Source organism: Carettochelys insculpta, chromosome 28, assembly GCF_033958435.1.
Source record: "Carettochelys insculpta isolate YL-2023 chromosome 28, ASM3395843v1, whole genome shotgun sequence".
Lineage (NCBI taxonomy): Eukaryota > Metazoa > Chordata > Testudines > Carettochelyidae > Carettochelys > Carettochelys insculpta.
This window is the reverse complement of record NC_134164.1, coordinates 11,759,294-11,775,000: the sequence shown is the minus strand read 5'-3', so window position 1 is coordinate 11,775,000 and position 15,707 is coordinate 11,759,294. Positions and strand designations below refer to the sequence as shown.

Below are 15,707 nucleotides of genomic sequence, written 5' to 3'. Positions count from 1 at the left end.
GGCGGGCCGGGCTTTCGGACCCCTGGGTGGGCTGACGGTGCCGCTCGGCCTCGCCCGACCGAAGCGGATGGACAGCCGGAGGGGGGGTGGCGGCTCGGACCGCCGACCCGCCCCGTCAAGGACGCAGCGCACGAGGGGGCCGTGGGACGGGCCCGCGCCCGTTGCCCGACGAGCCCCCGTGGGGTGGAAGGGGTCCCCCCCCTGCCGGGGAACGTCCCTCCAAGCACGGGTGCGGAAGAGAAGGAGGAGCAGGGTCCCAGGTCCGCCTGAACACCGGCGCGATCCCTGCCCGCCGCGGGAAGGGTGCCGGCCCGCGAAGGGCCCTCTCCGTCTCGTCCGCGAGCGCCCCATCGATCGGAAGGAGGAGCGGGGCCTCGCTCCCGGCGGCCGTCCCCGCGGACGTGCGCCGAGCCTCCCTCGAGAGCCCCCTCTCCGGAGGATCGGGCCCGAGACGACACCCCGAACCGCCGCAGACGTCCCCGCAGACGTCCGCCCGGGTCCCTCGTCCGAGTCCCCGGGAAGGGCCTTCACACGACGGTCGGTCTCTCTCACGTGTACGTCTCTAAAGGCTGGAGCCAGACAAGCCTTCTCTTACTATTCTCCCGGTACCTGTCGTAACCTTATACGTGAAAAGTCCCCCATCGGCAACAGGCGGGAACGACTCACAAAAGCGGCCGACCGCCTGGAACTCTAGGTCGGCTGCACGGGTCAAATTCAACCCCATTCGGACTTCCAGAGCTCAGCCGGCCACCAGGTCAACCTCGCTGAAAGCGCCAGAGGTTGACCTGGTGTCCGGGGACCGAATCGGACACCAGGTCAACCTCCGCTAAAGCGGCCGGGGTTGACCTGTTGTCCCTGCCGGACTTAGAAATTTTTTCTCTGCCGCCTGGGACCGGGGTTGACCTGTTGTCCCTGCCGGACTTAGAAATTTTTTCTCTCCCGCCTGGGACCGGGGTTGACCTGTTGTCCCTGCCGGACTTAGAAAATTTTTCTCTCCAGCCTGGGACCGGGGTTGACCTGTTGTCCCTGCCGGACTTAGAAATTTTTTCTCTCCCGCCCGGTACCGGGGTTGACCTGTTGTCCCTGCCGGACTTAGAAATTTTTTCTCTGCCGCCTGGGACCGGGGTTGACCTGTTGTCCCTGCCGGACTTAGAAATTTTTTCTCTGCCGCCTGGGACCGGGGTTGACCTGTTGTCCCTGCCGGACTTAGAAAATTTTTCTCTCCCGCCCGGTACCGGGGTTGACCTGTTGTCCCTGCCGGACTTAGAAAATTTTTCTCTCCCGCTCGGAACCGGGGTTGACCTGTTGTCCCTGCCGGACTTAGAAAATTTTTCTCTCCCGCCTGGGACCGGGGTTGACCTGTTGTCCCTGCCGGACTTGGAGCCCGAGGAGGGGATCGGCCACCAGGTAAACCTCCGCTGAAAGCGGCCACGGTTTACCTGGTGCCCGGGGAGCGAATCGGACACCAGGTCAACCTCAGCTGAAGCGGCCGGGGTTGACCTGCTGTCCCTGCTGGACTTGGAAAATTTTTCTCTCCAGCCTGGGACCGGGGTTGACCTGTTGTCCCTGCCGGACTTAGAAATTTTTTCTCTCCCCGCCTGGGACCGGGGTTGACCTGCTGTCCCTGCCGGACTTGGAGCCCGAGGAGGGAATCGGCCACCAGGTCAACCTCCGCTGAAAGCGGCCACGGTTTACCTGGTGCCCGGGGAGCGAATCGGACACCAGGTCAACCTCTGCTAAAGCGACCGAGGTTGACCTGGTGCCCGGGGAGCGAATCTGACACCAGGTCAACCTCTGCTAAAGCGCCAGAGGTTGACCTGGTGCCCGGGGAGCGAATCGGACACCAGGTCAACCTCTGCTAAAGCGGCCGGGGTTGACCTGCTGTCCCTGCCGGACTTAGAAAATTTTTCTCTCCAGCCTGGGACCGGGGTTGACCTGTTGTCCCTGCCGGACTTAGAAAATTTTTCTCTCCAGCCTGGGACCGGGGTTGACCTGTTGTCCCTGCCGGACTTGGAGCCCGAGGAGGGGATCGGCCACCAGGTCAACCTCCGCTGAAAGCGGCCACGGTTTACCTGGTGCCCGGGGAGCGAATCGGACACCAGGTCAACCTCTGCTAAAGCGGCCGGGGTTCACCTGCTGTCCCTGCCGGACTTGGAGCCCGAGGAGGGGATCGGCCACCAGGTCAACCTCCGCTGAAAGCGGCCACGGTTTACCTGGTGCCCGGGGAGCGAATCGGACACCAGGTCAACCTCTGCTAAAGCGGCCGGGGTTCACCTGCTGTCCCTGCCGGACTTGGAGCCCGAGGAGGGGATCGGCCACCAGGTCAACCTCCGCTGAAAGCGGCCACGGTTGACCTGGTGCCCGGGGACCGAATCGGACACCAGGTCAACCTCCGCTGAAGCGGCCGGGGTTGACCTGCTGTCCCTGCCGGACTTGGAAAATTTTTCTCTCCCGCTCGGAACCGGGGTTGACCTGTTGTCCCTGAAGGACTTGGAAAATTTTTCTCTCCCGCTCGGAACCGGGGTTGACCTGTTGTCCCTGAAGGACTTAGAAATTTTTTCTCTCCCCGCCTGGGACCGGGGTTGACCTGCTGTCCCTGCCGGACTTGGAGCCCCAGGAGGGGATCGGCCACCAGGTCAACCTCCGCTGAAAGCGGCCACGGTTTACCTGGTGCCCGGGGACCGAATCGGACACCAGGTCAACCTCTGCTAAAGCGGCCGGGGTTCACCTGCTGTCCCTGCCGGACTTGGAGCCCGAGGAGGGGATCGGCCACCAGGTCAACCTCCGCTGAAAGCGGCCACGGTTTACCTGGTGCCCGGGGAGCGAATCGGACACCAGGTCAACCTCTGCTAAAGCGGCCGGGGTTGACCTGCTGTCCCTGCCGGACTTGGAGCCCGAGGAGGGGATCGGCCACCAGGTCAACCTCCGCTGAAAGCGGCCACGGTTGACCTGGTGCCCGGGGACCGAATCGGACACCAGGTCAACCTCCGCTGAAGCGGCCGGGGTTGACCTGCTGTCCCTGCCGGACTTGGAAAATTTTTCTCTCCCGCTCGGAACCGGGGTTGACCTGTTGTCCCTGCCGGACTTGGAGCCCCAGGAGGGGATCGGCCACCAGGTCAACCTCCGCTGAAAGCGGCCACGGTTTACCTGGTGCCCGGGGACCGAATCGGACACCAGGTCAACCTCTGCTAAAGCGCCCGAGGTTGACCTGGTGCCCGGGGAGCGAATCTGACACCAGGTCAACCTCTGCTAAAGCGGCCGGGGTTGACCTGCTGTCCCTGCCGGACTTGGAGCCCGAGGAGGGGATCGGCCACCAGGTCAACCTCCGCTGAAAGAGGCCACGGTTTACCTGGTGCCCGGGGAGCGAATCGGACACCAGGTCAACCTCTGCTAAAGCGGCCGGGGTTCACCTGCTGTCCCTGCCGGACTTGGAGCCCGAGGAGGGGATCGGCCACCAGGTCAACCTCCGCTGAAAGCGGCCACGGTTTACCTGGTGCCCGGGGAGCGAATCGGACACCAGGTCAACCTCTGCTAAAGCGCCCGAGGTTGACCTGGTGCACGGGGAGCGAATCTGACACCAGGTCAACCTCTGCTAAGGCGCCCGAGGTTGACCTGGTGCCCGGGGAGCGAATCGGACACCAGGTCAACCTCCGCTAAAGCGCCCGAGGTTGACCTGGTGCCCGGGGAGCGAATCGGACACCAGGTCAACCTCTGCTACGGCGGCCGGGGTTGACCTGCTGTCCCTGCCGGACTTAGAAAATTTTTCTCTCCCCGCCCGGAACGGGGGTTGACCTGTTGTCCCTGCCGGACTTGGAGCCCGAGGAGGGGATCGGCCACCAGGTCAACCTCCGCTGAAAGCGGCCACGGTTTACCTGGTGCCCGGGGAGCGAATCGGACACCAGGTCAACCTCTGCTAAAGCGGCCGGGTTTGACCTGCTGTCCCTGCCGGACTTGGAGCCCGAGGAGGGGATCGGCCACCAGGTCAACCTCCGCTGAAAGCGGCCACGGTTTACCTGGTGCCCGGGGAGCGAATCGGACACCAGGTCAACCTCTGCTAAAGCGGCCAGGGTTGACCTGCTGTCCCTGCCGGACTTGGAGCCCGAGGAGGGGATCGGCCACCAGGTCAACCTCCGCTGAAAGCGGCCACGGTTTACCTGGTGCCCGGGGAGCGAATCGGACACCAGGTCAACCTCTGCTAAAGCGCCCGAGGTTGACCTGGTGCCCGGGGAGCGAATCGGACACCAGGTCAACCTCCGCTAAAGCGCCCGAGGTTGACCTGGTGCCCGGGGAGCGAATCGGACACCAGGTCAACCTCCGCTAAAGCGCCCGAGGTTGACCTGGTGCCCGGGGAGCGAATCGGACACCAGGTCAACCTCTGCTACGGCGGCCGGGGTTGACCTGCTGTCCCTGCCGGACTTGGAAAATTTCTCTCCCCGCCTCGGACCGGGGTTGACCTGCTGTCCCTACCGGACTTAGAACATTTTTCTCTCCCCGCCCCGGCCCGGGGGTTAACCTCGGGGCGCACAGCTTCCCGGGTCTGACGTGCACGTCCTGTCACCTCCCGGGCCCGGCGTCCTCGTCCTCCCTTCCCCTTGGGCCGGCTCGGAGGAAGTTTTCCCTCGGCCCGGCCTCCGGGTTAATTGTTTGGGCCCGGCTGACTGAGGCCAGGCTGCTGACGCTAAAGCCCGGGGAGGCGGGGGCCTACGGCCATACCGGACCGAATGCCCCCGATCTCGTCCGATCTCGGAAGGTAAACCGTCCCGGGCCTGGCTAGTACCTGGATGGGTGACCGCCTGGGAATCCCAGGTGCCGTAGGCAGCTTTTGGCCCCAGCGGGGGTAGAGCGGGGCGTGTGTCTGCCGTGCGGGAGCAGGGAAGCCGTGAGGCCAAGGCGGCGCGACGGTCCTGGGGGGCGCTGAGGCCTTTCCCTCTGCCTGCCTGCGTGTCGGGGGCGGGGGGGCGGGCGAGGAAGCTTAGGCCCTCACCCGGTGCGGTGCGATGGCTTGGGTCGGGTCGGGGAGAGGGAAGAAAGCGTGTGTGGAGCGTTGGTGGGGCAGGTGTGTGTGTGGGAGTGCTGGGTGGGGCAGGCCGTTGAGGCGGTGGCGGTGGTGGTGTTTTTGGTGGGAGTGAGTTGGGGTCAGGTGGGTGTGGGGTCCCCCCCGGGGGGTGGATGGTCTGAGGGTTAAGGCTTGGAACGTGCGTCTTGGGGGACCGTGGGTGGAGGTTGTTGAGAGCGGGGAAGGCCCTGGGTCTCGGTTGTGGACTATTAAGCCCGGTGGAGGGGGACCGTGGGTGGAGGTTGTTGAGAGCGGGGAAGGCCCTGGGTCCCGGTTGTGGACTATTAAGCCCGGTGGAGGGGGACCGTGGGTGGAGGTTGTTGAGAGCGGGGAAGGCCCTGGGTCCCGGTTGTGGACTATTAAGCCCGGTGGAGGGGGACCGTGGGTGGAGGTTGTTGAGAGCGGGGAAGGCCCTGGGTCCCGGTTGTGGACTATTAAGCCCGGTGGAGGGGGACCGTGGGTGGAGGTTGTTGAGAGCGGGGAAGGCCCTGGGTCCCGGTTGTGGACTATTAAGCCCGGTGGAGGGGGACCGTGGGTGGAGGTTGTTGAGAGCGGGGAAGGCCCTGGGTCCCGGTTGTGGACTATTAAGCCCGGTGGAGGGGGACCGTGGGTGGAGGTTGTTGAGAGCGGGGAAGGCCCTGGGTCTCGGTTGTGGACTATTAAGCCCGGTGGAGGTGTTGCGTACGGTGGATGTAAGGGGGAGGGCGTATGAAGTGACCGAGGAGTGGGCAAGGAAACGGGGGGAAAAATTTGGAGGCGAAGGCGGCCGAAAAAGGGTGCGGTTGACCTGGTGCCCGGGGAGCGAATGGGCCACCAGGTCAACCCCCGCTGAAAGCACCGGAGGTTGACCTGGTGCCCGGGGAGCGAATCGGCCACCAGGTCAACCCCCGCTGAAAGCACCGGAGGTTGACTTGGTGCCCGGGGAGGGAATCGGCCACCAGGTCAACCCCCGCTGAAAGCACGGGAGGTTGACCTGGTGCCCGGGGAGGGAATCGGCCACCAGGTCAACCCCCGCTGAAAGCACCGGGGGTTGACCTGGTGCCCGGGGAGCGAATCGGCCACCAGGTCAACCCCCGCTGAAAGCAGCGGAGGTTGACCTGGTGCCCGGGGAGCGAATCGGCCACCAGGTCAACCCCCGCTGAAAGCAGCGGAGGTTGACCTGGTGCCCGGGGAGGGAATCGGCCACCAGGTCAACCCCCGCTGAAAGGGTGTGTGAATTTCCCAGTCTACTGGCTGGGGGCTCGAACCGGTTCTATGTGAGATAGATGAAAAAGAACCCCTAGATATTGAACCCAGCCCTGGCTACTGCCGATTCCTTCTGACAGAAGAGTTCCATGTGCAAGCATGCTTCTGGTGAAAAGCTTCAGCAAGCCCCTCACAAATTCAACTTTAAACCACAGAACCCATTGGAGTGTATGAACACATTTCAGAGCCCCTCAGAGGCTGTTCTCAGTAGTGACAGATGGCAGAACAAGGAGCAATGTTCTCAAGTTACAGAAGGAGAGGTGTAGGTTGTACATTAGGAAAAACTATTTCACCAGGAGAGTGGTGAAACACTGGAATGTGTTACCGAGAGAGGTGGTGGCATCTCCATCCCTAGCGGTTTTTAAGTCCCATCTTGACAAAGTCCTGGCTAGGATGATTTGGTTGGGACTGACCCTCCTTTAGGCAGGGGCTGGACTCGATGACCTCCTGAGGTCTCTTCCAGCCCTGAAACTGTATGATTCCATGACTCAAGTTTGATTAACTTTTCTCCTAATCTCAAATCAATATGTGCAACACAACCTGTCTGCAGATCTTAACTTGAAATTCAGACAAACAACCAAATCCTGTGAGCTTTTAAATTCTTGCTTGCCAAATAGCAAAGTACAGCACACGCTACGTCTACACGTGAACCCTACATCGAAGTAGCCTATTTCGATGAATAACGTCTACACGTCCTCCAGGGCTGGCAATGTCGATGTTCAACTTTGACGTTGCGCAGCACCACATCGAAATAGGCGCCGCAAGGGAACGTCTACATGCCAGAGTAGCACACATCGAAATAGGGGTGCCAGGCAAAGCTGTAGACAGGGTCACAGGGCGGACTAGCGCTTCCGGGGCAACAGCTAGCCGCTCCCTTAAAGGGCCCCTCCCAGACACACTCAGCCTGCACAGCACGCGGTCTGAAGAGCCATAGGCACGCAGACCTCGGGCGACGCAGTCATGGACTCCCAGCAGCAGCAGCAGCAGCAGCAGCAGCAGCAGCAGCCAGAGATCCACCCAGCCGCCCCTGCAGGAGCAGGGCTCGCCCTGCTCCATGCCATGCAGGAGGCAGCTGATCACCTCCTTGCCACACCGGAGGAGGAGCGGCCCGCAGGAGAGCAGGACTTACCCCCCAACCCTTCAGCACCCTGACCCCCCCCCGCCTCACATGCCGCCGCCTGTGGAGCTACCCCACCAGCACCGACTGGTGGGAACAGCTGGTGCTTGAGCAGTGGGACGACGACCGCTGGCTCAGGAACTTGAGGATCAGCCCGCAGACATTTAGGCTACGTCTACACGTGCACCCAACTTCGAAATAGCTTATTTCGATGTTGAGACATCGAAATAGGCTATTTCGATGAATAACGTCTACACGTCCTCCAGGGCCAGCAACGTCGATGTTCAACTTCGACGTTGCTCAGCCCAACATCGAAATAGGCACAGCGAGGGAACGTCTAGGCTACGTCTACACGTGCACCCAACATCGAAATAGCTTATTTCGATGTTTCGACATCGAAATAGGCTATTTCGATGAATAACGTCTACACGTCCTCCAGGGCTGGCAACGTCGATGTTCAACTTCGACGTTGCGCAGCCCGACATCGAAATAGGCGCAGCGAGGGAACGTCTACACGTCAAAGTAGCACACATCGAAATAAGGGAGCCAGGCACAGCTGCAGACAGGGTCACGGGGCGGACTCAACAGCAAGTCGCTCCCTTAAAGGGCCCCTCCCAGACACACTTTCATTAAACAGTGCAAGATACACAGAGCCAACAACTAGTTGCAGACCCTGTATATGCAGCACGGACCCCCAGCTGCAGCAGCAGCAGCCAGAAGCCCTGGGCTAAGGGCTGCTGCCCACGGTGACCACAGAGCCCCGCAAGGGCTGGAGAGAGAGTATCTCTCAACCCCCCAGCTGATGGCCGCCATGGCGGACCCCGCTATTTCGATGTTGCGGGACGCGGATCGTCTACACGTCCCTACTTCGATGTTGAACGTCGAAGTAGGGCGCTATTCCCATCCCCTCATGGGGTTAGCGACTTCGACGTCTCGCTGCCTAACGTCGATTTCAACTTCGAAATAGCGCCCGACGCGTGTAGACGTGACGGGCGCTATTTCGAAGTTAGTGCCGCTACTTCGAAGTAGCGTGCACGTGTAGACGCAGCTTTATGGAGCTGTGCCAGTGGCTCACCCCCCGCACTTAGGCACCAGGACACCGCCATGTGGCGTGCCCTCCCAGTGGAGAAATGGGTCGGCATCACTGTCTGGAAGCTGGCCACTCCAGACAGCTACCGATCCGTGGGCCAGCAGTTTGGCGTCGGCAAGGACACCGTCGGGGGTATCCTCATGGAGGTAAGAGGACCCACGGTGGGGGGCAGCCCTGCCAGGGCAGGGGGGCCCAGGCAGGGCAGGGCCACGCACACCCTGCTCACCCCTCATTGGTGCTCTCCCATGTGCTTCCCCTGCAGGTCGTGCGCACCATCAACGCCATGCTCCTCCACAGGCTCGTGAGGCTGGGGGACCCAGATGCCACCATCGCGGGCTTTGCCACACTGGGCTTTCCCAATTGCTTCGGGGCTCTGGATGGGACTCACATCCCCATCTGCACCCTGCAACACAGTGGAGGACGCTACATAAACCGCAAGGGCTACCACTCAGTGGTCCTCCAGGCCTTGGTGGACAGCCGGGGCCGTTTCCAGGACGTTTATGTGGGCTGGCCTGGCAGCACCCACGACGTCTGGGTTTTCCGGAACTTGGGCCTGTGCCGCCAGCTGGAGGCGGGGACCTACATCCCCCAGCAGGAGATCCCTGTGGGGGACACCACCATGCCCCTCTGCGTCATCGCAGATGTGGCATACCCCCTCCGGCCCTGGCTCATGCACCCGTACATGGGCCATCTCTCTGCCAGCCAGGAGCGCTTCAACCAGCACCTGAACCACGTGCGCCAGGTGGTGGAGTGCTCATTTGGCCGCCTCAAAGGGCGCTGGAGATGTCTCCTGACCCGCCTGGATGCGGGCCCCACCAACATCCCCCAGATTGTGGGTGCCTGCAGCGCCCTACACAATCTGATGGAGAGCAAGGGGGAGGCCTTTTTTCAGGGCTGGGCTGTGGAGGCCGGCAGGGCCGACGTGCAGCCACCCGCTGCCCCCAGTCGCCAGGTGGACCCCAAAGGGACCCGGGTCCGGGAGGCCCTGAGGGCCCACTTCGATGAGGCCGCGGGGTGAACTCTGCCAGGCCCCCCCCCACTGCGCCCCCCCGCTTCCTCCACAACACTCCCTGCCCCTACGCCCACACCACGGAGCACCCAACAGCACACACCCCCCCACTTTTCCTGGACAAATAAAAGCACGCACTTGTTTGTAAAATCAAACTGGTTTTCTTTTAACAGTTCTTTTAACTAATACCAAACTATATACAAGAACTTCTAACTATCATAAGTGAAAAATAAAAAAGTATGCATATATTTACAAAAAAAAACAGGGATTGCAAGGAAGGGGAGAACTATTTACATGGGGGGGCGGGGCAAACGGGGGGCACAAATGAATAAGTCCAAACTATATACAAGCGGGGGGGGGGGGCACGTCCTGGGCCCCACGCCCTTATAGTCTGGCACTGGGGGTGGGCGGCCGGGAGCCCCGCCTTGGCCGCAGCCCTGTCCGGGGCTGGCTGGGGGCCGGGCGGACCGGCAGATACATCCGGTGAGTCTCAGTTGGCCCCAGGTCTGCCTCGGCGGTCCGGCCCTCGGTGGTGGGTGGCGGGGCGACGGCGGATGGCACGGCAACGAGCAGAGCAGCGGGTGGCGTGGCAGGTGGAGTACTCAGGGCGGGCGCAGTGGCGGCTGGCGCGGCATAGGGGGCCAGGTAGTCCACTAGCCAGTTGAAGGTGTCCATGTAGGCTCCCCATGCCTCTTGGCGCCAGACCAGCGCCCGCTCCTGGTGATGGAGGCGGCGTTGCTCCACCTGCAGGCGCTGCTCTGCGACCTCCAGCTGCCGGCGGTGGAGGGCCAGCAGCTGGGGGTCCGTCGCCGTCGGGTGGTGGTGTTGGGTCCGCTGTCTTGCCCGCCGTGGGGCCGGTCGGTCCTCCACCGAGGGGCTGGCCTGGAGCGATGGTCCCGGTGGGGATTCCGGGACCACTGAAGCCTCGCCGGCGCTCTCCGGTCCTTCCGATGGTGCAGCTGCAGAACACAGGAGCGGGGGAAGAAGAGTGGAGACAGCCGTTAGTGTGGGCCCCGAGCCGTGGCCCTTGTCCCCCCACCCCTGTGCTGCAGGTTCCCCATCCCCGTCCCTGGGAGATGCTGCTGTGATGGGGTTCAAGGGTCCCCCTGCACTGCACCCTGTCCCCGGCGGGAGTGACTCTCACTTCACTCAGCAGGGTCTGACAGGAGAGGTTTCTTAGGCAACAGATGCCCAGTTTCTCCCAGAAGTGACAGTACAGCAGTCAGAGACAGTCCTTCCAACCCGTCCTGGGGAGAAGACCCCAAAGGTGCCCCTCTGGGGTGTGGCTTTCCCCCTCCTCAGGCTGGCTGCCTTCCAGCTCTCCCTTCCCCTAGCCTCTACCTGTGCCCCCCGCCCCCAATTCAAAGCCAGCTCGGCTCCTCCCTCCTCTTTGTTCAGGGCAGAGGTGTAACCTGCCAGTTGTAGCCCCAGGATCATCCTTAGCCACTGGGAGCTATTCAGCTTGTTGCCCATATCTAGCCTGAGACTCGCATTTGCACTCCCCCCACTCCATCGCATGCTGCTGCTGCTGCTGCTGCTGCTGCTGCTGCTGCTGCTGCGCGGTGTCCCACCCCCTCCTCCCGGGGGACCCTAGAGATTCTGCTCCCCCCAGCCCCAGGGATGGGGCATGGCACTGTCGTGCTGGGTGGGGCGGGCAGGGGCTGATGCACTCCTGTGAGGGACATGGCACTGCTGTCCTTGGGGCCATGGCCATCTGGGCATGTAGAGGGCCCTGGCCACATATCTATTACCCCCGCCCCTCAACCCCAGAGGTGTACACCGGGGGGGTACATACCTGTAGGTCCACTCCCACGGTCGGGGGATACCCGGGGGCGGACGCCCGGCTGCTGGTCTGGGATGGCAAGAGGATCTGGAGCCCGGTGTCGGTGGAGGAGGAGTCCCCCTCCTCATCCTCCTCCTCCGGCTCCGGTGCCCTGGGGGTGGGCTCCAGGGGGGCCCCCCCGGGGTGCGGGGCTTACCTCCGGGGCGGACTCCGGCTCCGGGGCCTGCTGGGGCTTCTCAGCCGAGGTATCAAGAGTGGCTGGAGGGGAGGAGGTGTGCCGGGGGCCCAGGATGTCCCTGAGCTCCCTGTAAAAGGGGCAAGTGACGGGGGCAGCCCCAGATCGGCCGGCTGCATCCAAGCCCCAGGTGTAACCCTGCCACAGCTCTTTGACTTTACTCCGGACGTGGTCCAGAGTGCGGGCAGGGTGACCCCGGGCAGCCAGGCCCTCGGCCAGCTGACCGAACGCATCCGCATTCCGCCTCTTGCTCCCCATTACCTGGAGCAACTCCTCCTCACTCCAGAGCCCCAGCAGGTCCCAAAGCTCGGCCTCCGTCCAGGAGGGGCCCCGCTGCCGCTTGCCGCCCTGGCTGCCAGCCCGCGAGCCCTGGCTCCCCTGGCTCCCCTTGGAGGAGGTCCCCTGGGGGTGCTGGGGGGGCTGCCGGGTGGCCATCGCAGCTGGGGTGGCAGACAGTGGTGGCTCAGAGACGTGCAGGCTAGCGCGTGTCTGGGCTGCCGCCTGCACGTTCTCTCAGCTTCCTGCACAGGAAAGGGAGGGGGAGGGAACCTTTAAGGGGCCGCTCCACGCGGCCACCATTGAGCTGAGGGGCTGGAGAGAGCGTCTCTCAACCCCTCAGCTGATGGCTGCCATGGAGGACCCCGCCATTTCGATGTTGCGGGACACGCAATGACTACACGTGCTCTACTTCGAGGTTGAACGTCGAAGTAGGGCGCTATTCCTATCCCCTCATGGGGTTAGCAGCTTCGACGTCTCGCCGCCTAACGTCGATGTTAACATCGAAATAGCGCCCAACACGTGTAGCCGTGACAGGCGCTATTTCGAAGTTAGTGCCGCTACTTCGAAGTAGTGTGCACGTGTAGACTTGGCTTCTGTGAGAAAGCAGAGATGTAGGGGGGGAAGGTTAGCAAGGAGATAACCAAACAGCAGGCCTCCCATCACCAGGGGTACTAGAAAAAACACTGGAGTGAAGCAAGCAGAGGGAAATGCATTCATGGAGAATGAAGGACAATTCTCAGAATATTCCCTGCATACCTCGGCCACTGTTCTTTGAATGTTCGAGGTGCCAGTAAAAAGGAGCAGGGATCATCAGATGCTAATGACAATGGCATTACTTATTTGTATTTCAATAGAGCTTGGGTTCCCCAGCCATGGACCCATTGTGCTAGGCACTGTGCATTTTTATTTTGATTAGGTGCATTATGATAGCACCTTGGAGACACATAAAGGATGAATTGCCTGTTGTGCCAGGTGTGGTAGAATTTATGGCTCTTAGGTGTGTTATGGTAGCCCTTAGCGTCCGCAGTCAATGACCAGGGACTCCATTGTGTTTGGGCAGGTACAAAGACAGAACTTCCAATTCTTGCCAAAAGAGCTTAGTAGTCTTACTCCTTTCCCATTTCTGGCACAACCCATACGAATGCCTCAAAGAGCTGCAATAAACGTTAATGAGCCAATGGCAAGTAGAGATGTAAGTTATTCCCATTGTACAGATGGAGAAACTGATGCAGGGACAAGGGCTCTGATTTGCTTGAGGAAGTGAGTTCTCAAAAAGTACACATTAAATCAATTGTCAGATTGTGTGAACACAAGCTACCTCTTTTACCAAGTCATCAGTGAAAACACTAAATAAGACAACACCTAATGCTGACCTCACTGGCAGCCACTAGATAGGTTTGCTTAAAGTGATTTCCCTTTACTGCTGTCATACGTTGCACCTGCTCGGCCCTCCAGACTGCCATACTGTTGATCCATTGTAGGATTGAGTGTCTTCTCCCTTTTGCATCACATGTATGTAGCTCACCCCATTCAATCCATATGGCTGTCACTTGAATTACAGCAGTGGAAGAAAAGAGAAGAATTGGGAACGTTATTTCCCCCCTGCGGATTGGTGGCTGTGTTGACAAGCGCTTTTACTGCTTCCCACTTGTAGTCAATTCCTGTCATTATCTTGTTAAATGTCAAGCTTGTTTTTCAGGCAGGTTGCCATGCAATTTCTCCTAAGTCTGCTGTACCTTTGCTGAGTCCTCGGGTGCCGGGAAAGACCCTCTATGGAGCAGAAACCCTGGGAGCAGAAACTCTGTGCCGTATGCACCTTATAGCACAAATGTTTAGCTCATTAAACTACAATATATCCAAATGAGACAGAATACTCGCCATTGCTGCAAAACAGGGTTTTTTTGGAATTGTATTTTCCAAGTGAAATGTCAAGGCCTTGCATGACAACCAGCTTGTTGATGGAGCTAAAGGTAATGAGGCAAAGAGATATAAGAAGGAGAAAGTCTACATTAAAATTTTGAGGTGTTCAGCTAAGACTGCTAAGCGCTTAAAATAAATTGTTCTGAATATTGTTCTCACATGTCAACGTGCGATTAAATGTCGCCAGTTCCCAATTGCTCTTCAGGCCAATCTATCCTCTCTGCTATGCCCTAGAAAATGTTACACAGTAGGGAAATCCTTGCACAAATAAGTCAAATAACTTATCTAAGTGGTCTGTACAGAGCATAGACTTGAACCCATGTTTCTGAAAAGCCAGGCTAATGGCATAGCTACAGGACCATTCCCTGAAGGAATTGTTCTTAGCCCCTTGAGACTGCCACCTGATGGACTGATCATATCACTAAGCCTGCCATCCTGCCCTCCAGGGTGTCTCACCATGCTGTCCTGCTGAGCCAGAAGTGCTGGTCTCTCCCAGCAAAGGCACAAGTTTAGGGTGACAGCCCATAGCAGAGAAACACAGATGCTGAGAACCATTCACCTCTTGTAAGCCTCACTCACAGGGACTTGACACAGCACCCAGGTGCAGCGCTCCAATGGGATCAAAACCACAGATTAATCCGTCTATCTCTGCATAACAGTTTTGCACAGAGCAAGCTCTAAGTTTGCACACTTTATCAGTGAAGGAGAGATATGCACAGATATGTTCCCCTGTAACAATTATTTATAGAGTTAATTAATAAAAAGTGTATTCATTAAGGCCGTGCCTACACTAACCCAAAACTTCAAAATGGCCAGGCAAATGCCCACATCGAAGTTTACTAACGAAGCGCTGAAATACATATTCAGCACCTCATTAGAATTCCGGCAGCCGCAGCACTTCAAAATTGACACGGCTCACCACAGCACAGCTCATCCAGATGGGACTCCTTTTCGAAAGGACCCCGGGAACTTTGAAATCCCCTTATCTCTATCAGAAGATAGCCTCTCTTTCCAATCTGTTGTGAAAATTCCTCTTCAGTAAGACACAAACCTTCAGATCATTAACAGAATGGCCCACTCCGTTAAAATGCTGACTGACCGGTTTGTGGATCAGGAGTGTTTTTATGTCTGTTTTGTGTCCATTAATTCTTTGTCTGAGAGAGTTTGAAGTCTGTCCAATATACAAAGCATCTGGGTATATATATTGACATCTGGGCATATATATATGATGTTAATTGAGGAATATGAGAATGTGCCCGTGATTCTGTGAATAACCTGGTTAAGTCCGGTGATGGTATTTCCAGAATAGATATGTGGACAAAGCTGGCAATGGGCTTTGTTGCAAGGAAAAGTCCCAGGACTGGTATTCCTGTGGTATAGACTGTGGCTGTTGGTGAGAATCCTCATAAGGTTGGGGGTTGTCTGTAGGAGAGAACAGGCCTGTCACCTAGGGCCTTCTGGATTGTGACATCCTGAGTAAGGATAGGTTGTAGGTCTTTAATAGTGCATTGTTGTGGTTTGAGTTGGGGGCTGTAAGTAATTACCAGTGGTGTTCTGTTCTTGGCTTCTTTGTAACTGGTCTCTGGGTATTCATTTGGCTCTGTTGATTTTTTTTTTTATTTCTCCTGGTGGGTAATTCAGGTTTATGAATATTTGGTAAAGATCTTGTAGTTTTCAGTCTCTGTCAGTAGGATCAGAGCAAATGAGATTGTACCTACGGGCTTGACTGTAAACAATGGGTCTAGTTATGTATGCAGGATGGAAGCTAGAAGCGTGTAAGTAAGTATAGCGATCAGTGGGTTTCCGGTCAAGTGTGGTACCAATCAGGCATCCTTGATTTGTACTGTAGTGTCCAGGAAATGTATCTCTCGCATGGAGTAGTTGAAGCATAAGTTAATGGTGGGGTGCAGATTGTTAAAATATCTGTGGAATTCTTCTAGAGTCTCTATACCATGGGTCCATAAAGAGGTCAT

At 58.7% G+C, this 15,707-nt stretch overlaps 1 protein-coding gene and 1 non-coding gene across 2 annotated transcripts in view; one reads left to right on the top strand and one right to left on the bottom strand.

Moving 5' to 3' along the window:
- Positions 1–15,707, bottom strand: part of ASIC2 (acid sensing ion channel subunit 2) — a 1,334,934-nt gene that overhangs the window by 581,302 nt on the left and 737,925 nt on the right. The window lies entirely within an intron of this gene.
- Positions 4,700–4,818, top strand: LOC142002898 (5S ribosomal RNA). The gene has a single exon (XR_012642737.1). It is a non-coding gene; the product is annotated as a 5S ribosomal RNA (ribosomal RNA).